Source organism: Hermetia illucens, chromosome 3 (assembly GCF_905115235.1).
Source record: "Hermetia illucens chromosome 3, iHerIll2.2.curated.20191125, whole genome shotgun sequence".
Lineage (NCBI taxonomy): Eukaryota > Metazoa > Arthropoda > Insecta > Diptera > Stratiomyidae > Hermetia > Hermetia illucens.
This window is the reverse complement of record NC_051851.1, coordinates 49,288,193-49,312,888: the sequence shown is the minus strand read 5'-3', so window position 1 is coordinate 49,312,888 and position 24,696 is coordinate 49,288,193. Positions and strand designations below refer to the sequence as shown.

The following is a 24,696-nucleotide window of genomic DNA, read 5'->3' as shown; positions in this document are numbered from 1 at the left end:
GGGGGGATATGTTTTGAGTTTATAAAAAAGAGAGAAGATGAAAGTTTCGAGGTCACGTTTGACCTGGTCATGAGTTATTCCAAGATCTTCTTGATAACATTTAAAGAAATTTCGGAATGAGTTGACGTCAGTCGGCAGATCCTCCTGTTGAATTAATACTTTGAGGTTGTTCTTCCTTTTGCCGTCAAGGCAGGTGCTTTCATGCATATCATGCATGTACGCAAGAAACAAGCGGACACTATTGTAAATCTTTAGTTCCGTAAACCTTGATAGTAAGTATCTAAACTCAAAATCATGTATAGAGTTTCTAGTAATTTTTATAACAGGTGGATCCAAAAATTCGGTTGCAGTTGGTTGCCGGGTAGAAGTGTTTCCAACTAGATTGGGAAGGAAACTGGACGTATATTATTGGGAGAGGTAGTAGCCAGTTGAATATCTGCGGAATAAGTCATCATATCACTGGAAGCATGTAGAGGCATTCGAGTCGCAGTTATCGGAGTAGGGGTTATTTGTTTGTGTAAAATGTCATAAGGTTGTGGCCTAGCAATTGAATTTGTAGCAGATGAAGAGTTAGGAAGACGAGAAAGTTGATTTTGTGAGTTGGGGATTCGGGAATTGCCTGAATTCATATCTACTTTTTTATTTACCGCTTGCTTTTTGCTATTGCTTTGCACTTGTTCTGGCACTGAATCTGACTGAATTCTGAATCTCCAACTGCAATAACGGCATCCGCTTCGATCATGATTGTAGAACAGCCATTCGTAGCGCATTGGTAGTTTGGTAGATAGTTTGAGGGTTGGTGTGAAATTTCACACTGGCAGCTCTCAATTCGCAATTCATCCCTAAAAATTCTGTACAACCATCTGTGATCGGCGTAGCTCGGCGCTCCTTTTACGAAGAAAGTTCCAGTCTGATTATTATCAGAAGTGGCCGTACTAACTCCTGTCATTCTGGAAACTTTGTTCGTTGCTCCAATCTTTTTAAGTCGGTTATCCTTTTCTTCGCGAGCCCAATGGGTACCACACAGTAATATTTGCTGCTCGGGAGATGACCTTCGAGGTTGGCCAACGAAAGATGTTTGGTTTAGTTACGCCACCGACGTCACGGTAACGCGTTTTTGTTGCTGCTCTTTGGGAGAATGTCCAATAACGGAAGAGTGTTGCCTTATCTGTAGCAGAGAAAAGCTGTCCATTTTATCCAAAATTGTGTTGTAACTGGTTTCAATATGTTCCTTTTTTTAAGGTTTCATTTGCAAAAAAAACTTTTTAAAATCATTTCAATGTCTGTCTGCCTGTCTGTCTGTCTGTGCCTCTCCGACAAAAACGTGACATATTTTCTCCACACTCTCCCCGCAGGACTGTTCAGTTCTTAGTTGTTCACTCTAAATGAGTTGCTACCGCTTTGCGTGGCGTTAACTGCAGTAGCTTTCCTTCTATATCTCCGCTGTACTTCTGCTGCAATTAGCCGCTGGTGGATCGTTTCACCATTGCAACTAACGCGTCCCATGCTGTATTTGATTGTACCATGTACCTTATCAGATTTTCCACCGTTAAACGGGTATTTAGCTCTATTTCAAGCTTTCTCCTTCAGCTTTTAAATCCTGGGCAGGCGAAGAAAACGTGTTCTGCATTTTCGGCTGCATCTTCACACGTAGGACAATCCGGCGATTCATCGAGACCGATCCTACAGAGGTAACTCCTGTATCCACAGTGTCTTGTCAAGAATTGAGTCAGATCGTAACTCGTCTCACCGTGGTTCCGCATAGTCCACATGCTTATGTCTGGGATTAGCCTGTGTGCCACCCGGCCATTCTCCGCTTGGTTCCATGCTGTTTGCCATGCAGTCAATGACCGCATACGCTCACTATGTTTCTTTAGGTTCGCTTCCTGATTTTCGTACAGACGACTTGGCACATCGGTTAGAATATCTACCGGGATCATCCCTGCAATCACGCATGCCGCCTCATAAGATGTTGATCGGTAGGTGTTCGGAGAGTCCCATAGCAGAGGGCCCAGAAGAGGCTCCTGCGGAACTGCAGTCGTTATTAAATACCGTACCAAACAGTAGCTTCCGTTGTTGAAAGTAATTCAAGATTATATGTAATATATATTTTGGTGTTTGTGCCGCGACGACTGCTTCGATGATATGGTTCCATCTGGCGTTCTTGATGTCATGGCTAGGTCAAAAACCAGTTTAGTAGCCTCAACCGCTGACCGAGTCTTCCGGAAGCCGAACTGTCTATTTGAGAAATAACCGCCACTATCAATTAATGGATATAGCCGGGGATTCGATCAATGCCGGACCTTTTTCATTGCGTCCAAGACGTCTGTGGTTACTGGAGGTATGTCTTCGGCGCTCGTTGGTATCATTGGGAAGATTGTTTTCGGATCATCTCCCATAAAAATCTAGGACACATAATAGCCTTTTTTTGCTGACATAACGGACTTGTACGCTCCTCCCTAGGGGTATGAGTCCGCCTCATTACAGAGTCGATTGAAGCAATAATTTTTACTTTTCGTCATGGCCCACTGCAATTCTTTTCGTGCGTGTTTATATTCATGCAAAAGGGGTGTGTACATTTTTTTTCACCGAATGTAGTCATGTTGGGTACCAAATGAAAGGTCTTGATTAGTATTTTTCGAAGCCGGTCTTAGTTTTAACATTTCTTAGAAAGGCGGGGAGTGGGAGGGGTGAAAAGTGATGATTTCTTTAACAGACCTCAGAAACTACCCAACCGAGAAATGTGAAAAAAAAATCATGAAGCTGCCTCTATATGGTGTCTAGGCCTCGAAATACTGTATATATCGATGTATGCCCAAATTAAGTTAATAGTAAGTTAATAGTATATTACCATATTTTTGGAAAAATTTAGTAAAGACCCCCCTTAGGTTTATCACAGAGTTATAAAAGTTTGCAGTAATAGAGAATATAATGTCATCCCTAAGTGTGATCAAAACCATACTATTACTAAAAAAGTTACAGTAGCTCAAAGTTGACTTTACCGTGTAAATTTACTGCAACTAAATATCAATATCACACTGAAATGAGTAGTCTGACATGCTAAATACATATATATAATGGGGTACGTACAAATAGGACAGTTCTGGACTCAAATATACTCACAGAAGAAGCAAACAAAACCGTTTATACCTGAAGCGCCGAGCTTCCGGTTTCCCACCTTGTTTAAGACTTGGTCTAAAAGTTTGACTGTTGGTCCTGAAATTGTCGGCTCTTGGTAAATCTGATAGCTTAACTACTATTGATAATCGTCGTAAATTTCTTGTCGAGAGATGTTATCATTCTCTCGATATTTCTTCCGTCGCTTTTGTTCGATATGGTGCGGACCAAACCGTCAAAGCATCTAGCCATTGCTCGCCTTTGATTGCGCAAGGTGTTTAGCTACCATATCATCTTTCTCCATATTGAGTTTTTTGATGCCGATAATACTTTCGAAGATGGAACTGGGGCGTATTTTCCATCTTTTGGCAATGAGAGCAGAGGAAATGCTTGGCAAGATATGGTGAAAACCAGTCACATGGAGTATTAAACATGTCCCATGTTGTTTCGTCGACAGAAACTTTTGCAGATCACGGCCTGGGGTTCGTTGTCGTACGCAGTACAATTAGCCAAATTGTACTTATAACTCATGCCGTAAATTAGTATAGTGTGATGTGGGTCAGAAAGTATTGGGGACACAGATTAAAATTTAAAATTGTTCACTACAAGTTTAAAATGCTTCAAGTCGCTATGTATTTCATATTGGCTAAATATATTTATAGGTGATTCACAGTTTAAAATAAAGTACACAAGCTCTAAGTAAGACTTGAACCACACATTTAAGTCATCATTATAAGGTTGCTGCGAGGGAAAAATACAAACACTAGCAAAAGACTGGTTGAATGGATAGGTAAATGAGATTAATTATGAATGGCGAAATGCGAAAAACACCTCCGAATTGGTTGACGTAGATGAAAAAGAGGGGTGTAATATTTTTTTTACCATATATAGCCATGTAAGGGGTAAAATGAAAGAACAATTACTAACAAAATTATAGTAGGTCAAAGTTCCCTATTCGAGTCAAATTACGTAGGCTCTATCACTAAATACAAGATATTTTTATATACAAAAGCCACAAAACCTTTTATACCTTAAGCTTCCGGTTTCTAACCTGTTGTCGGGTTTTTCCTCACATTCACAATGAAATTCATAACAATCTTTCGTTTCTTAGCAAAAATTTGTGCGAACTTTTTTTCTGTGGCTTCAATTCAAAAATTATATCGTTTAGAGAAAAATTTTGTTTTTTTCCTCGTTCTTTTTTACTCAACATGGAAATCTTTTGCTCTCAAAGGCTATTTTACACTCTGCCCTGAATTCCCACATCGTGATGTTCACTTTTTGGAAGTTGAAGTGAAATACAAATCCGATAGAGGAATCCAAGCTAACTTGAGGGGAATACCTCTTTACTGCCCACTTAGCAATCATAAAAATCGCGCTAAAACCTTAACCATTGAGAAAAATATAATTATTTCTAGATAGAAATGTGTATTTTAGTCTCCCTGCCCAATTTGTAAAACATCTTACTAACATGCAAACAGCAGTTCAAGAAATAATGAGATATTCTCAGTCCAATTGTATTACCCGTAACGCGCAATTGGTAGTGTCAAATGCTTTCAATTAAGGACTTTTCATTCAGTTTCCATGCATTTTTGGAATTCGTTTCCACTATAATCTTCTCAAGGGAAAGTGTTTGGCTTCATGTGTTAGTCTATATGTTTTCGCCATTTTGGCTTCCCACACCCCATTTTTTTTACGTTAGCAATTAATTAAACAACTATTCAACTATTCAAAACTTTAGAGAATTTCCCGGGATTAGTTTCATACCATTGAAATGAATTGTCAAAATAATTTCATGTTCATGGATTTTCTACTTTATTTTTGTGGCACTTCGTTGGCTGGCATTACCTAACTGACAAATTGAGAAAGGGATTTACTCAATGGTTTATTGCTTGTTTTGCTTATCGCAATTTGGATAAGGGTAAGGGATACCCCAAAATTCAAGACACCTTAAATCTCGGGCAAAGGACAAATTCCAATTCGAAAAGGATTCTTTCCTCTTGGGATGATTTGAATGAGTGAAATTTTATCTGAAATAAAAAATTCTTATCCTAGGTTTGCTTTGAAATTTGCGAGTTGTAAGTTCACAAGAGATTCTGAATTCAATAGAAATCGATTTTTATTTTAGGCATCATTCATTCAATCATTGCAATGGGGATAAGGGCAGTTGTGTTCACAACAGCGAGTTATCTTTGATAGCAATTGGTTTTCCTTCAGTGATTCAAGATACGTTCAATATTGATGACGATTGACTTCCTTATCGGAATGCCGTTGTTACAAAGGGATGCAGACCGATGAGGAGATGGAATACTTGTGCAGAAATAAATAAAAGAAAATGAAAACAATAAGCACAATCAAACTTGCTCAATAAATGACGCTGATTGACATGGCTCTCGTTCGCTCAAAGTGGCTTTGTAAAAATCTTCCCAGAGATGATAATTCAGAAACCGATGTGGGTGTTTCGTTATTTTTCATGTAAAAAGCCTTTGGTGCACGACCATTTCATTTATACTACGTTTTGAGACTCGTATAAAGCATTTGTGGTATGGTAAATGCTAAATTTACTGCATCGTTGGCATTCAATTCAAACCCAGAGCAATAAAATTGCGAGGCTAGCACTCTACCCTTTGTGTCTTCAAATGCGCTTAGAAGCTTCTGCATGGAAGAAACATACCAGTCAAGGATTTGAACTGTTTGGGGAAAGTGCCTTTGGAAGTAGAGAAGATAATAAAGTTTCTGCCGCATATAGATTTAAACGACATAATGTATAGGCGTACAATACCCAGTAAAGGGGCACAATAGTTCTTTTAGGATGTAGTGCCACATTCCTTGATAATATTATTATTACCATTATCTCGGCAGGATGAGCATTGAGATGAATAAGGCTTCACTCTGCTGACTTATTGGTAAAACTGGTGCAGTTGTTGAAATATATTCCTTGAGATGACAGACCAAATGGCTCTCCCAGGATTCCTTCTTCTGTCAGTCACTTCGTTTTCATGAGCTGCAATAATGAAGTATATTGTGGTAACGTCAGCACTAATCGAAAAAAATAGCAAGATCAAGTAATACTAGCTAAGCACAAACTCTCAACTTGTAATCTCCTATCTTTATTCTTCCCGTTTGACTACTGCGGTTTGATGTAGTTGGTTGGTTGGTTTTCAGTGCTGATGTTGCTTTTGCCTTCATTGATGTGCAGCCCAAGATCTTGCGTCAATCGTCCCCTGCTCGATCTGGATGAAGGCAGTTTGTACCTCTCGGGTCGTTCATCGCATGATGTCGATATCGTCAGCATAGGCCAGCAGTTGGGACTTAAAGGGGATCGTACCGCTTTCATTTACCTCAGCATCTCGGATCACTTTCTCGAGGACCATGATAAAGAGGACGCATTATAGGGCATCCCTTGTCGTAGACCGTTGTTGATGTCGAATGGTCTTGAGAATGATCCTGCTGCTTTTATCTGGCCTTGCACATTTGTCAGAGTCAGACTATTCAGTCTTATCAATTTCGTCGGGATAGCAAATTCTCTCATGGCCGTGTACAGTTTTATCCTGCCTATGCCATCATAGGCGGCTTTAAAGCCGATGAATAGATGGTGCAACTGGTGTCCATATTCCTACAGTTTTTCCATCGCTTGCCGCAGAGAGAAAATCTGATCTGTTGCTGATTTGCCTGGAGTGAAGCCTCTTTGGTATAAGCCAATGGTGTTCTGGGCGTATGGGGCTACCCGGCCTAGCAGGATAGCGAAGAATGTCTTATAGATGGTCCTAAGCAACGTGATACCTCTATAAAGTATACTAGTCTTACTAGTCCTTATTATCAAAAGTCAAAACTCTCGTCTACATGATAAATAAATAAATAAATAAATTAAGAAGTAGCCTCTTCTTCCCAGCCTTTTTTAAGGTTTTGTTGAAGTCAGTTTGAAGACCCGCTACACGTACTCTACGCATTGAAGAGGCAGCTGCATGAATCCAAAAAGCAGTAGCATGAGTTTCTTTTGAGGACACCCTAGAATGGAATCTAGTTATTGGCACCATAAGCTGCATTCTGAAAAAAGGCAAGGAGGGAATGATATTCACTATAGGATTAAGCCGGTAGCCGTTAAACGCAAGCAAAAATCGAACTTTACATTAGCACAAAACCCAAGAACAGCCGATTGGAGTGTCTATATCATACTCTAAGATACAATAGTGGCCAAATTCTGGCACTAATGAATAGAGCAGTCTAATGGTCAGATATATTAGAAAGGATTTTAATCGCCTAGCGAAACGAACGTAAAAACTGATTCTATTAGGGGTGGAGGAACCAGTCGTACATTTTTTGTGTAGATTGCAAACTCAAAATATTGGATTAATGACCCGCTATAGTGGGGGAAAGTTTCTTCCACAGATAAGATTCTACTCGACAGCGTTAACCCCTTTTTAGTATAGTTTCGGAGTAAATTTGATTACTAGTGATAAGTAATCACCGCGCTTACTTTCCTAAACCAATTTAAACCAAATAACAAGTATTTGTGACGATTTCATGAAAATGCCAATAACTGCAAAGGTCGGTGGAAAAATTATTAGATTAGTTATTTTCTGAAATTTGATCCCTTAGGTTGATCTATGACAAGCAAAATTTTCTATTATAAATCCCTTGTAGTAACTGCAGCTTTGCGAAATTGACAACATTTTCCTTGCCTTGTCCAAGACAGTCTGACGTCCCGTTCTAACATTCTCTAGCCGTTCTCAATTCACTAATTTCACTTCACCCATTCCCATTCCTACCTTCGAATTTCAATTTTCAATTTAAAAATGTAACTTTTGCAACTTTTAAATTAATACTTTTATTTATTTTATTAAACGAAGATCTACAGGCCCTTTTTCCCTAACCGCAAGAATTTACTTACACTTGCACAATTCCAAATTTTATTTTAATTTCCGCATTTGCATATGCAAGCAAACAACGTGTTATTGTAGTTTTCGCGAGTTTTGTAGTTCCATTATAGCTTCTAAACGGGACATAAAATGTTGGCACGAACTTCGCAGTTCAAGACTGGGTTGAGTGGGACCGGCTGATCGGAAAGTCAGCTGATGAGCGGAGAAGATAATTTTTGGCTGTTAAAGAGTAACAGGATGGACTTGAGGAGGCAATAGAAGTGAGTGAGCCGAAGTATTGATTGAGTATTAGAAGAAAAGATGATTAAAGGTCGAAGCAATGACCGGTGTTTAAATAGAATCCAGATGATTTTATCGGTAATGGTAATCATCCTCATGTGAATTCGAGCAATCGACGGTGCCCTTCGTCTGGATTTTAAATTTTCAAGTGACATTAAAAAAAGGATAATTTTGAATCCTTCAGGAAAACTCTCTCCTCTAATGAAAATACGGAAAATATTATAATATCAATTAAAATTTATTTGAAATATTTTTTGGATTTATGTTCTGGTTGCAATAGTGTAGTTTTGTTTTCTTGGTGTTGGGAGTGCTTTCGGCAATTTCGTCGTGGTTAGAAGGAAGTGTGCTATCCTCAGTAATCTTCCAATCATTTTTTAAGTGCAAATCAACGGTTAAGTTTCTGGTTTATTCAGTGAATATAATTATAAACACAAATGGAACACCGAGCATATCTAAAGAGCTGTGAAGACAAATTTCTGGTTAAGTGGATTTAACAACGGTTGCTCCCCAAATACGTCGTGTTGGAGTTCGTCATCATCATTCACGGGAGCACCAGTCGGCAGACTCTGTTTGGCCTCAGATCGGAGGACCAGAAGCCATGGGACGAAATTGATAATACGTAGAAGAACAATATAAGAAGGAAAACATAAACTTAAGATATTGAGCCTCGTCTCCATTCGTCACCATTTTTTCAATTAATTGTGTAAACCCCGCGTGTCAGCTGAAAGTGACTGACAGTTTGTATGTTGATGTATATGCAAATGAGTTAGGTCAAGGGTTTACCACAAAATCTGGAGTTGAATTTCTACTTACGGGATTTCAAGATATTTTTGTGGTTAAAATAACCAATTTTCCTTTTTGAGAGTAGAATGATCACACGGAACTTTGAGACGTGAAAACGTGAATTCTTTTTGAGATCTCTTTTTAATAATTTTATTATTTACTAATATTTATACATATCTTAATCTTATTATTCTCTTCATTTTCTTTTTATTCTCATTCGATTATTTTGATTTTATTATTTTCGTTTATCTTAGTATTTCTAGTTATTTTCGTTAAGAATTGTTTTCGTTCTTTCTTTTACTTTTCTTTATTTATTTTCAACAATTAGTTATATATATAGTTATATTTCCCTTGAAGCATGACTTTGCTTGTGATGGTTGGTTTGAATTAATAATAGAATATATCGCGCACCATGAACTATAATTAAATTTTCTTTGATTTGAGGGCTCCCTTCGTCTCTTCTCCTCCTAAGCCCGCCAAAACTCCTACATTTTACATCCTTATCCTTATCCTTTACATCTTTCAGAATAATAATAAACATCTGAGGCATGAGAAACAAGGATCGAGACTGTAATTCGTTGTGGATTTTCCCCCTTGATCGCGGTCCAGCCGTTGTTCTTTTTACTTTTATTTTAAGATTTTAGCTCGCGTATTGTTTTATCTCGTTAGGCTTACAGGAATCGCCGTTGTGTGGGTGGATATTTTCGAGATTCGGTGCGGATCCATGCATCGGTATAGATACGCGAATTTTGTAGAATGACACATCAGAGATCGAAGCGCTCAGAGGTCCCCAACGCCTCCGCGGGATGTTCGTCTGACCATCTCAATTCCCTTTAGTTCATTACACCCTCATTACACTTCGTTTAAGTTATTGGTTTTAGTCCTTTTCTTTATGTTTTCAAGGTTTTATGTAAAACAAAACCTTATTAAAATCAGTTTACTGTCTGCCTGTCTGTCACATGCATTTTTCTCGCAGACGGTTAGAGCAATTGACACCAAATTTGGTGGTACGTCGGATGTAAAGAGGATGCCCATACATGCGAAAGAGGGATTTTTTTGTACCAAATATAGTCACGTGGGGTATCAAATTAAAGGTCTCAGTTAGTACTTTCGGAAGTTTTAGCTTTGACATTTAATGGAAAGATGGGGAGTGCCGGGACCGGGGGGGGGAGGGTCGAAAGTGATAATTTCTTTAAAGGACCCATTCTCAGAAACTACCTAACCGAAAAATCTGAAAAAAAATCAAGAGGCTGCAACTATATGGTGCCTAGGTTTCAAACTACCCTCCATTACCAATATCTATTCATTTAAAGTTAATGATAGTATAAACCCCCCTTAGGTTCAGTTCATACTAAGGCACAATAGTTATTTATGGACACGGTGCGACTTTCCCTTAACAGAATAAGTTCATACTAAAATCGCGAAACTATAGCATTATAGGGTATAATATAGAGCACGATTGTTCCAAGTTTGGTGGAAACCGCACTATTACTAACAAAGTTATAATGGTCAAAGTTGTCGCTCCTTTGCAAATTCAATACTTTGAATGTCAATATCTCGTGAAGGTTGATATTCTCACATAATATATGCATATATTACGCGCTAAGTACTAATGGGACAAATGCGTATTCAAATTTCTTTATAAAAGAAATACCCAAAATTGTTCACACCTGAAGTGTCCTTCTTCTGATCTTCCGGCTTCTCTTGTGATTTTAATAGTTTTTGCATAATACTCCCATAATTATCTTCCAGTATTTATCGATGACTAGCAATAACTACTTTACCAAAAAAGAACTGATCCTGCATTTTAGAATTCTTGCCTTTTCACTGCTTGCTATTTTTTTGTTTTGCTTTTCAACTAACTTCACATCCTTAAAGTACTTTAGTTTACTCTAAGTTGGTTGTCACTCGTCATATTAATATTTTCCTTTCTGATACACACGTTATAATTCCTCACATTCCGAGCAATTTTTTTTTTCGCCTAAACGCATCCTTCAAAATTTCCTTTTTCATCATACCTTGTATAGTGTTTAGTGGGATACCAGGACTTTCTTCCCCCGTGCAATTGTTTCTGTGCATTCAAGCAGAAGTGCACGTCAGTATGGCTACATATCAAAGACATAAACTCGTGTTTAGTGTGTGGTGCTAAAATTCCCTACATTTAGCCATATAAATGATAAACTGCTCCGTGTCATTAGCTTTCTGAAAAGAGAACTTCGAACTTAAATTGACATTCTTCGCAGTTTTGCATGAACTTCCGGAAATTAAGGCACTTCATTTCATCTATCCGTGGAGGGTGTTGAGGCATATTATCAGAAGCCGATGATACGATGACGCGTAGGTGTGACTGGCAGACTATGTTCCTCATAAGAATTTATGACAACGGTACTCACATTTTCTTTATGCTTGCTTCAATAAATCCAAAATACTCACCCTATTTCCAACCAAAGAGTCCTACTTGATAACTCAACGACTACCTCATCTTAAGAAGAAGGAGGCTGTTGGTCTGCCTGTCTGTCACACTCGATTTACTCCGAAATGGCTAAAGGATTCGATGAGAACATATCCTTACATACGAAAGGAGGTACAATTTTGTTTTTATGAAAATATGCTATGTGTGGTATCAAATCACAGGATTCAATTCGTATTTGTTGAATTTGATTTTATTTCGGTTATTATGTGAAATATATATATGGATGAACCAAAACATGTCACGTTCTCAGAACCAATCCAACCAAAAAATTTTAAAAATCAAAACACGATGGTGCAATTATATGAAGTCTAGGCCTAAAAATTCCTGAAGTCATCGTTTATCACTTTTTTGAAAACTAAACTAAACTCAAACTAAGAAAACGAAAAAAAGAATTTAAACAACAAAAAGTCGGACTACCGGAAGCTGGGCGGCTTTGTTCATGTTGTGTGATGATTACACGTTTTTTTTTATCGCAGATTACTACAAATTCGCGCCAGGTTTGCACCTAGAGTGATTTCAGCTGATCCATCAACTTATTTTCTACGACCTTTCATTTGGTACCCAACATGACTATCTTTGATGAAAAAAAATTGCACACCCCCGTTATGCATGTATGAGGTCTCCCCTTAATCACAATGTAGAAAGATGGAACTTACTGTATATCTGGGCGTTCACAGTTTCCATTTTCTCACCGTGTCATACACTGATTTGTTGGTTTCTGAGAAAAGTGCGTGTGACAGACGGGCAGACAGACAGACATTCAGTCGATTTTTAAAAAGGTTTTGTTTTACAAACGAAACCTTGAAAACGCCTCAGAAAGGCACTGATCTCATGGCTACGACCTTTTGCTTTCGAAAACGGTCTATGAAAGGTCTCTGACAAGTGCCCAAGCTTCTCAATAACAATGTCAAGGGCTAACATACTTTTGGAAATACAAATAGGGGCAGACGCGAAGTCAGTGTCGGATTGCTGCTGACGTCTTGCGCATGAAGCATTTTCCTGACCTGGGAGGTTTTTGATAGAATTTTGACTGCACGATTTCGAGGTGAGGAGCATCACAACCTTGCAGAGCTCCGCACCAACAGAAATTTCAAGTATTGTGGACGAGGGATGCTTTTTATGAGCAAATATAATTCAGGAGAGGCTTCCTAAGGGTAACATTGTTATTGTCATGGGTGCTCTGAATGCAAAGTGGGCTCTGAAATATAGAAACATTGACGACAGGAGCTCCGTTGATAGGTATTAGCCGGTGATCGAGATGCGCTGGAACTCAATTACCGTGTACAGAATTGCGTACACTGTGACCAAAGGAATTCCACCATTGCATTTGTGAGTGAGCATCACGAAAGAGCTTGCAGGTGATTGTAAACTTTTCGGTGGTTGTGCAAAAACTTTCGCTTTGTTAGTAATAGTGGAATTTCCACCAAACCTGGTAGCATCAGGCTATATTTTACAGTCTATATTATTCCACTTTACTTTTATTATTTTAGAGTGCACTTAAGGGGAGCTTCTATGAATTTCTCAAAAATATAGGAATATACCATTATTAACACTACCTGAGTAGATATGGGTATGGAGAGTTTTTCAAGACTTAGACACTGTGCAGAATCAGTTTCCTGACTTTGTCTCGAATTTTCGTTTGGGTGGCTTTTGGGTTTGTGAAAGAAATTATCGAGGACCTACAACAGCAATATTTGTAAGTCATAGCAATGCCACCCAAGTCATACAACCGATTACTCGAACAAATAATAAAACGTTTGTGTGCCAGTTAGGAGGAGAAGGCCGTTAGTTAGTTACCAACCATCATGAAAGTATTCGTAAGATAAATCAACATCTTTGCCTTCAGCGGCATAAAACCCGTTTAATGCAGCTAATCCAACGATTGTGAAGCTAAATCGCAAAGCTTCGAGCAAAGACATGCGCAGTTTAATCTCAAATTCATAAATATGCGGGCCCAAAGTCTCCCATTTCGTTCCACGTTGGATAGTATGTGGCGAGCCAAGCCGAAGGCGAACTTCCTTTTGAGTGTAATTATGCGATGTTTCCAACGAATAATTATCTGAAATAATAAAAACTTGTTGTTTCTTTTTCGTTGGTGTGGATATTTATTCTTGCAAATACCGATACTTCGGAACCAATCAACTGTTAGCACTGATGAAGGGAACAAGTGGTTCCCGAAATACCGGTATTTGCAAGAATATATATCCACACCAATGAAAAAGAAACAAGTTTTTTATTATTTCAGGTAAACTTCCTTGCCGCTACGCCTAATCAGGTACCATACTCAGTGAGTGCCGTAATTATGTTTGACGCAGGAAGCGTGTTGCCTGACTTCACCGCCCCCATAGGTGAGGCCATGATTTCCAGGATCGACCTCTTAGCAGATAACCACCTAGAAAAAGATCTGCCTAAGTTAAGCTTTTCACCCATGTCTTCAGTTGCGATGGAAGTCTCACTGTGGTCAGACCAATGTACTGTCTTGTTAGCTTTTTGGACCAAGCCTACAGTGGGACATCAGTGCATATACTACCGACTCTATTTTTGGAGCATTATGTCTCAAAGTATTGCACACCGAAATTGGTTCTGTTAAGTTTTTCTGCGTGTTTTATTACAAATTTAGCAAACATTTAAAAGAATCTTAATAAAAAGTGTCGTTGACAATCACGTATTTTGCATTCATAACCTAACCTAAAAATCTTTATAAAAACAACGGCCTCTTGCCTCAAATACCGTTCAATAGCGGTCTCACTTGGGTTCTTCTTAGAATTGGGTGACGGACGAGCAACATAAATTTTCGCGCACCCTATCATTACTTAACGCAAGGAGTGGTCCTTTATATATCGAGAACAATGGCAACATAGGCCTCGTCCTAGTCCATTAGTCCACTTGAAGTCTTTTCAGACCTGGGGGACAAGCCAAAAACACCCACCCACCCATGTCTTAACAGGAAGGCAACAGCAATGATGCTTGCGAATGTGAGATTCTCGGAGCAAAGAAACTCCATTCTGGGCAGTTTTTATTTCAAGGGTGGTGGATTTTACCAGCAGGTCCACATAGTATTTAACCATTTGTCAAGTGGCTCTTACTGGCTTGTTGTATTGGGGCAGGTTGAAATCTGCGCTGTTCGATCATTTCAAAAACCAGTGCTTCCACTACGTCGAAAAAGGAGGAGTTTTGCCCGAAAGTGCAGAAGTTGTCATGCAGGAGTTAGAACTGATTAAAACTCGTTGACGTGGGCTACTCCCGTCATTCTATTCTGCACTTCGCCGTTCCCACTACGAACAGACTTCGGTAGCTCGTGGTGGACCATGAGAAGCTTGCTTGGCTGATTCATTCTAGGCAGCCAACGACGATGATTTGAAGAACCAGATTCCGCCATTTTTTAGGAAAAAGATCAGTTTCAAGTGTTAAAGTTCCCATATGGACGATGCAAACTGAGTAAACCAAAAACATGCGATACCCAAGTGATAAGTAATCCTGAAAACTGAACCCGTTTTTTGCCTTCATCTATGTTCCCTCGAGGAAGTTTCGGAAACTTAGTTGTTCGGTAGTATGCGTAGCTTCGCGGCATGCGCGCTGACTGAGCTGACGATAAAATCTTTTTGTTTGGATGCAACAGTTGAGGAATCCCGTTGGTTTCGAGTAAACTTTTCGAAAACTAAATGCATTCGAATGAACAAGAACGGAAAAGTATGTGCAGAAGACCAGGCAAGATTTCTAATTTGGAATGAGGAATCTTTGTCTGGACGAAAGAAAGCTCCAAAATTAGAGAGAAATAAGTCGACTGCGCAATGATTTCTTAAACATTATTAATAGACAGTTTGATCAGGAAAAAAGGAAGCAGGAGAAAAATAATTGGAAATTAAAGGGAAATTACTCGGATCTAAAAATTAAAAAGGAGATTGAGAAATCGAGATCATACAAGATGAGTTTGCGAATGATGTAGTGGTCGCTTGAAAAATCTTGGACTTCCTGTTCAAAAGCTGTCCATAAAGTTCCTTCTGACAAAAGTCATTAAACATGGCTGGGCGATAGAAACGGGAGCGGAGATGACAGGATACACAGTCATTTTTTCCTACGAGTCCACATTTTGATTTTGATTGGACCCGTATTTCGCTAGAGAAAAGGAAAGCGGTATAGCGAGGACTACATTTCCTCGAAAATGAAAAGAAAAAGCCAACCACTCTTGTAAATTGAAGCAGAAGATTTTTCATCTAATATACTAGATTAACTTTACGAATCGCCGACAAAGCGGTTGGAAGCTGCAAATAAGGGGAAAGGAGGCGAAATTCGATTTTGATTCTCTTACGTTTTGATTCGAAAAGTGCAAAGTACATCAATATTCGTTGAAATTTCCACAAAATGAAGCAGGTTTAAAGTAAAATATATATAAATACATAAATCGTCTGTGGAGTTCAATTTCAACCTGACTTTCTGAGCTAATTTTTCTCGAAATATACGTAAAATTCAAACAATGATCCTTATCGTTTTTATAAATTCACACACGAAAATTTTGACAACAAGTGGGGTATTTTATTCCTCATCGTACATTTGGTTCCTTCAAATACGCCAAAGAATGCCAATAATATTCTGATAAGCAAGTGTGTGAAGTTTTTCGATAGTGGGTACACATGCCCATCAAAAGCAAGTGCATTTTTACCTAGCGGATCGGTTCATGCAATTATCAAACTTATCTGTTGCTGCGAAACGCTAGAGGGTAGAAATATTGTTCTAAAGTGTGCGACAACTTACTCGAGAAAGTGCCGCCCATGTCTTTTGGGCGACAGCATGGGAAAAAAACTTTTTGGGAAGTGGAGTAGTTGACTGTATATCGGGAAATTGCGACTTGATTATTATTTTCGCCAGGCGCTTTTCATGATGAAATTAGCTGCCAGGCCAGTAGTGTGATTCTTTTTGAGAAAAATCGCACAAATCCGCGAAAGCACAGGTTTTTTAAAGATTGATTTTCGAGGAATTGAGTTTGGGAAAACAAATCAAGCGAAAAGTGAAGTAGTAGATTAAACTTTACAACTGCCAACCGCAAGAGATCACGAATAAAAATGGGTTTGTTATTCGAATACAGAGGACTGTTTCACGAAAAACTCTGTGAAAGTGAGGATTTTATTTTCTGTGTTAGTTACAATATGTGATCAGAATAAGAGTGAACAGAAATTACACAATATTAACCTCGCCCGAATACCGCCAATATAAGTGCCGGAAGTTAATGTTTTATTTCGCCTTAAAAATATTTCGAAATTCATTAAACTACTTTTTGCAAAACGATACACTAAGCCCTAAACGAGGGGTCCGGGAGTAATTTGCTCCTCGTTTGGTCCGGTCCGGCATCAAGTTGATGCGGACTTAGGAATCTATAATTCTCAAGAAAATATTTTCAGGTCTGGCCGAGCTTTGGTCAATAGAATTGGCGGATTTGCGGTCAACATAGTTCGTAGTCAGAGCAGCTTCAGTTGCTCCCAGGGTGGAGGCGAGGCAGCGTCTAACGATTTGCCTCTGCCCTGGTAAGAAACCATAAAGCCGTCATCGCCTGAAATTTTTTTTAAGTTTGGGTACTAAACCCTAAACGAGGGGTCCGTGAACCAAAAAAGGAGGGAGTAAGTTGTTCACCATTTGGTCCGGTCTGGCATCAAGTTGATGCGGACCTAGGATCCCACAATTCTCAAAAAAATATTTTCATTAAACTCCTTTTTGCAAAACGATCACGGACGTTTCAGGTAAGGGCGGCACTATCCCAGTCTTCAATTAAGTTAAAAAGATACGACCCCTACAAGATTTTTTATATAAAAATGATTTGATAGCCGGCAAAACTAGCAAATAAACAAATCATCCATAATGAAAATTGAAAATTCATGAAGTTCTGAAAATCAATCAATCTCAATTTCAATTCAATCAGAATCAATCAATTTAAAAGACCTCTTGCAAGAATTGAAAGTTGGACTAGTGATCATCGTTTTGAAACCCAAATATATACATATCTAAAATTCGACAAAGAGGATTCCAGGATTTACCAAATGAAATCAATTGCCCAACCCAAGTATGGCTGTTTCTGACATTTACTTGCGGTTATATTGCGGCTAAATTCGCTTCCTGTACCCGCTGAAAATTTCTTTTCCTTAGAGCGGTGACAGATATTCGACAATTTCCGGAAACTTCATCGAAATTCTCTTTGATGTTAGATTTCTAATTTCAAAGTGTTCACTTGTTCGATGTTCTTATTTCCCTATTTCTATCCCAAGACCAATTTTTACCAAGTTTTAGGAGCTTTGAAAAAAACCCAGTCTTTTCATATCACGGAAGTTAGATGTTGTTTGCAATGATTAATACTTAAATGACACCTACTTAGTGATAACCTTAAAAGTTGTTCCTTAAATGGCTTTAAAGTTAATCTGTTTTCATGTATTTTATTTGTACAGTGGAGGCAGGACGATTAAGGTTAGCAAATGGAAATGAATTTTTGAGGTGGAAAATCCATTGTGTTTTAGCATAATTTAGTAAATTTTTGTAAGTTACTTGTAAAATAGATAAAATAGGGAGATTGAATTTTTTAAATAACTGAAACTATTTCTCACTCGTGCGTTATCTTTGGCGTCAATGAATTTCTACAGTCCGTTTCGGTCTTTGTTTTTCAAAATGGACTCCCTCCAAAAATGACAAACCTTCGATTGCATACTTCAATTTCTAAATTCCAACTGTGATGCGCTATCGTCGTCTATTGAATTCACCCAACGTTTCCTCCGGCTCCTACTGGTCTTTTTATTCAAGTTTTCGCATGAAGACCTTTGATACCTTTTGTCAAGATAGGTGCCTGGATGCCGTAGCTCAGGAAACTGCATCCACGACCTTCGTAACAGGGAACACATATTGCCTCAGTAACGTAAGCTTCTTAAGCACTTTCCTGTCATGCATGTGGTAGGTATGAAGACGGTTTATTAGAGAGGACTGCTTCTTCGAATTCCTTTCCCTGTAAAGTGTACAATATCGGCGGCTTCCAGACTATTTCCAACGATCCAAATCGGATCACTAGGGAATAATGACCGTACAGGGCAGCTCATTTATTCCGCAGAAATTGAATAGGTTTTCCACAAAACCCTGCTTTTTTTGGAAATTTCCTTTATAACTATAAGTGCCTGTGGATTCTTAGTTACTTTCTGCGCCGAGCTTTGCTTTTACTTTATACGCCGCGTAATCTCCTTTTAGTGAACCTGCACCTGGTGTTTGCTCATCACCGATTATTGGGCGTTGTCAGATTATCTGGTTCATAAATGAATTTACCAGAGTCCCATTTACAACCTCTGCAATCCCGAAGAAACCTTCACCGATCCCAAACAACTTTGAAAAATCTTCCAATGTCTATCTTCCTAACATTCCGTGTATATGGAAATCAGCCAATGTATTCATGGTCCCTCACCAAGAAGTATTCTATGATAGAAGTCACCACTGCTCTTCTGACGACACCATGATTCTGACGGGAAAGTTACCTTGAAAATGCTTCGTCCGCATCCTGCACGCTGGAATGTTAGCGTGAATCCAATGATTTAAACTATAAGTCCCGTCTTTGACGCTGTTTGTAGGAATCGTCCCTTTTAGAGGCGTCAAGAAGGAAGATGAATGGCATAAGAATGTAAAACCATCAGACTCCACTTTTTACTCGACATTCCCCCAGAATTTTATCACGCAATATATTGGCTACTAATATGTAAACACCACAGATTCTAAGAATTTTCGAATAATTGGAAACACGAACTCTATAGAAACTCTAGGAAACCCGGAGAGAGTGGTTTCGTTTGAGTGCGTCTGCTGAGAAGATTTCATTTACACATATTTGAAAGAGCAGAGTATATCCCCATGTTACAGTAACTATTCCACATATTAGAGGTAAAACTTCACCATATAATTACCAGCACTGATTGAGGACTTTATATACTATATCGAATTCACCTTTGCTCTACATAATCCCATTTGGGCAAAGGTATGGTTTCCAAAATTACAACCATATTCGTCGAATTTTTTAAATGAAAAAAAAAGGTTTGTACTTTCTAAAAGGCTGGTAAGAAGCTTTTATTCTTCCAATTGGAAAATTGATTCAGGGCTGAGCAGGAAAAAGCTAACCAAAATGAAGCTCTAAAAAATGTTCCTTAAATTAAATCGCCACTAAAGGGTTGGTAAGCAATTAAACTCTCAGCTCTGAAAACGTTATGACAGCTACATAAACTTCTAACTTTTCCTGGGGTTAAAAATTACATCTATATGAGGACCGAATTAATCCGAACTTTAGGCCTATTGGATTTTGAGAAAGATTTCAGCCTCTGATTCAACTCCCACTTGCTTGGTTGAAAGCCGAAGAACCTCACTGCAGTGTTTAGCTCCTTCTTCTTGTTTAACCTGCGTTGCAGAGCATCGCTTGCCAGGAGCGGGTTTACACTTCCTTTTATAATAAGCTTGTTAAGGGAGAAGTTGAGAGGTTTTCAAATACAGCAATTAACGATGTTTGGGTCAGATCTTGATTGGTATTGTGGAATAATACACGCATATTCCAAAACTAACTTGAACAACGCCCCGGGTATAGACTGACCTCACGGCCACGACCTTTGGCAATCTAGAATACCCCCCCGCTCCTCGACGATGATATCGTGGACTCTAACCTGAACGAGAATTTCAAGGATATATGTAAACTGGATTGTGGGCCTAAGTGAACTGAAATGATTAATTGTAGTCTGGAGAGCCAAGTCTTAACAGACGCCAATCTGTGCTCGGACTGCTGCTGAAGACTATCTCTTTGCGCGTACCTTTGACCTGGGAACCAGTTTCTAACAGAATTTTGACTGCAAGATTCTGGTTTAGGTTAAGGAGCATCCTAATTGTACAGTGCTAAGCACCAATCGAGTTTTCCGATATACATAGTAAGGAAGGATACTTTCGGACAATTATACGCACCAGTTTCAATTTCATCGATTTTATTCACGATTTCTACTAGAATTAAAATACTTGCATACAAATAAATAACATATACCATTTCAGAAATAAATTAACCATATTACACACCCTTTAGGAAAGGCTTCCTCGAGGTAACACTGTAATGATGATGAATGATCTGGTTTAGTACGCAAAGAGAGCCTTGCTTTGGCGGGGGAAGCAGAAGCTGCAGCAACTAACAACGATTTTGTCGCCTTATACCAGGATACGAAAGAACTGACAGATGGTCGTCTTTCGATAGCCATATGAGGACAGTTAATGGTAGGCTTCAAGAGGTTGAAAGAATTTTTAAGATTTTGAAAAAAAACAGTTGCCGGAAGAGGGGAATTTGCGTGCTTCCTGCTGGCGTGAAAATATCAGCTGAAATTATCCTGGAAAACACCAAGATCTTTGGCTATCAAAAACTGACTACGATTGGTTTCTGGAATGAGCGCACGTTGCTCAACAAGGGTAGAGAAAGCCCTCAGAATGTTCGCTTTTTCCAATTCGAGGAGGATTTCCAACAATATAAACTGGACATTGTGGGTTTAAGCGAATTAAAGCGATGGAACTCTGGAAGATACTCCTCTCCCTCTTGTGGTAATGTGGCTTTGTACTCGGGAGAGCTAAGTGACAGCAGAGGAGATCTTGCCCCCCTCCCCCAACGACAGGTTGTTTCTGGTGGCTTTCTCAAGTTCCATTAGCTTAACCTAGGAGCCCATTTCAGACAGAATTCTAACCGTAAGATTCCGGTCCAGGTTAAGGAACATTACAATTTTACAGTGATATGCACCAACAAACATTTCGGGGATTGTGTAGGCGGATGCGAGAAATTAAACGTAGTTTAGGGGAAGCTTCCTAAAGTTGACATTATGGGGGCGATGGTGAGCTGAATGCCAAAGTAGGCTCCGATAATACCTTGCTTGGACATGTGATGGAGAGACACGGTTTTGTCCCCTAACAAAACGGTGGAAGCTTTGTTACTTTCTGCAACTTTTATCCAGCTTCAAGATATGCGTACCAAGAGAGGTGTTGATATCGACTTCGAAAGGAATGACCATCTGATGGTCATTTACGCTCGTTTATGTGTTGCATATGCCAGTTCAACATCGATCGCTTGTATATAGATGCACTAAATAACACGGCAGCACGGGCCGGTTGGGAATTGGAGGGTGCCAGATAAGCCCTCTATAATAGAATAGAAGAAGAATAACCCGATTCGAAATTCAGTCAAACTCCGTAATAAAGGCCGAACGGATTGGGTTTTCTATGCAACGCACCTGAGCAACAACATCGCTCACATTCAAAGAGGCAGTGATATCAGAAGCAAACTGGAGCTAGAAGAAATGGTGGAAACATCAACGAAGTTATTATTGACCCATATGAGGCCATCTATCCGACTAAGACAGTTAAGTCAACAAGGGATATATCCTGGTGGAATAGGATTCTAACCAGAATGAAAACAGAGGTACGAAAACGCTTCAACCATACGAAACAAACCGGAGGCTCGTCCAGGTACAAAAACGCACTGACTTGCAACGCGATCAGGAAAGCAAAACGGGACAGCTTCAAGGAATTTCGTGAAGGGATCTAATAAACCACCGAAGCAACCAGGCTATACAAAGCTATAGCCAAAGACGGGACAATATCTTCTGCCTGCCCAAAGAAGGAAGATGGCACATTTTCCGAGAATGAAGGGGAGAAAATACACCTGCTTGGCATAAGTTCTTTCCCGGGGCATTCAACGCAGATGGCGACAACATTCTGCCTGGCACCCCAACAATGATAAAAAGGGGAAGAACAGGGAACTGGAAGCTAGCAAAAGGGGTATGCTCGGAAGCTAGGGTGGTCAGTGGAAACTTTTAAACCATTGAAATTGCCCGGGGTAGATGGCATCTTCCCAGCACTAATCCAGAGAGGCATGGAAATCATCTTATTGTTTCTTCTAAGGATGGTGAGAAGCAGCATAGCCCTGGGATATATACAAAAGACATAGAAGTTGGCAAACGTGGTCTTCTTTGCGAAAGCGAGTAAAAATTATCCTTTACACACTAAATCTTTCAGACCACTTTGCCTGACATCGTTCGTACTTAAAACGATGGAGAAGGTGATAGACAACTAGATATATTAGAACTAACGTTCTAATGCGTAATTCCCTATATCAGTATCAACACACTTAGCAAGACGGTCAACCGAAAGTCTTTGTATCAGCTGACGGAAATATTACGGGATACCATATACACAAAAGTGATAGAACTGTGGGCGTTTTTCGATATCGAAGAAGCATTTGGTAACGCATCGCATACTCAAGGGACTGGGAAATATTCTAGCTTTCTAGATGGGCAAAATGTTAGAGAGTAGGCTAATACAAGCATCGACAGATATAAATTCGGTGCAGGAAGGTGGAGCTGCGTATTAATTCAGCCAAAACCAACATAGTACCATTAGCAGGAAGCGATAGTTTGATCACCTGAGAGTCATAAGTTTACACGACATGGATGTGAAATGAGAAACAGGAGTCAACTATTTGGGAGTTACGCTAGACCAAAAAATACTCGGGAAGGCGCATTTCAGAAAGCTACGAGGGCTCTGATGACTTGCAGGTCTATAGGAGGAAAAAATAGGGTTGCACCTCGAAGGTACTACTTTGGATATACACTGAAATAATAAGACCAATGATTAACTATGGGGCGGTACTCTGGACAAGAAGAACTGAACTCAGTACACAAGCAAGGGTGTTACAAAAATTCCAAAACCTGACTTGCGTGTGTATCAGCGGGGCAATGAGTACATGCCTAACTCATTCCTTCTGGGGTTAAACCCCTCTTCATTGGCACGTGCGAATGCAGGCAAGGAGGCCAATCTTCAGAACAGTTGAGAGTATCGGTGAGGCGGGAAACTGTCTATATCGAAGAAAGATTGATATTCTTTCTAGGTCGTAATCCGAATTATTGATATCAAGAGATAGGATGACAACGAGCTTCCACTTCGGTAAGAAGTTTCAAACACGTTGGAGTAGCAAGGCAAACTGGGAGAGCGTGGCTGTGACATACGAATTAAACCAGCAACTGATTACTTGGAACACTGGCGCATCCCTCACAGCAGATTGAACGGGTGCCGGGGTCATTGGCCCAAGGAAAATGTATTTTGAGCCAATAGGTAAGCATACTAGCATATTCTAGGCGGAAATGTACGCATAGACATATCTGCTTCCTTTAATTTCCAAAGTAAATATAGGAGGCAGAACATTGCTACTCTGATTGACAGCCAAGTGGCAATCAAGGCACTTAGGTCCAACTAGGTGAATTCTAAGCTGGTAAGGGAATGCTGTGAGAGGCTAAATACGCTCGGCTCGCACAATAAGGTCCGGATACTCTGGTTTCCAGGCGATGTTGGGTTGGAATGCAATGAGGCAGCGGACGAACTGAATAATAAGGTAGCACTTAACACACTTAATACTAGATGCAAAGGAAAATATACTAAAACTCCTAACGGTTCCTAGGCTTGTTTGGCAAACTATAGTTAATAATAATAAGAGTCGTTGGCGCAACAATCCATATTGGATCAGGGCCTTGAAGTGTGTTAGAGAACTACATTCAAGACCATAACTGTGCACTACATTATAGTACCCTGTAGGAGGCAATGTGGTCAGCATTGCGCTCACCCGCGATTATTACCTTGATTTGACTCAGGTACTCATTCACAGCTAAGTCGACTGGTATCCGTTAATAGGTGCACTATAACCGGTAAAAGGGACACGATAGTTTTTTAAGGACGCAGTGCAACTTCCCTTGATAGAATAATAATAACCCGCAGAAGATTATTGATAAGCATTGGGTTACCATAAAAAATGGCCTGAAGGGGCATTATGAGATCCTGGTGACTGCTGAATTGTAAAAGTAGATCGATGAACGGAAGGAGATGAAAGCTGTATTGATCGTTGCGAGCGATGATGGGCGCGACGTACTCGAACTCCGTAACTGAGCGAAATCCCGAAAAGTTTAAGGTAGTGTTCGCCGTGACAAAAGGCAATTTGTTATTACCCTGGTCAGGGAAGCAGAAGTTGCCGGAAAACACAATGATTTCAGAAGTGTATACCGCATGAAACTCTTTCGGTCGGCTCTGAGGGCGTTGACTTCTGTGGTGAAAACATCACTTTACTACGCTTCTTAACCGAATCACTCCCGGTGAGGTTCT

The 24,696-nt window shown here is 39.5% G+C and overlaps 1 protein-coding gene across 3 annotated transcripts in view; it reads right to left on the bottom strand.

Annotated features, from left to right (window-relative positions):
* LOC119652468 (pyrokinin-1 receptor) overlaps positions 1 to 24,696 on the bottom strand; it is a 513,354-nt gene that overhangs the window by 88,866 nt on the left and 399,792 nt on the right. The gene's annotated exons all lie outside the window — the stretch shown is intronic.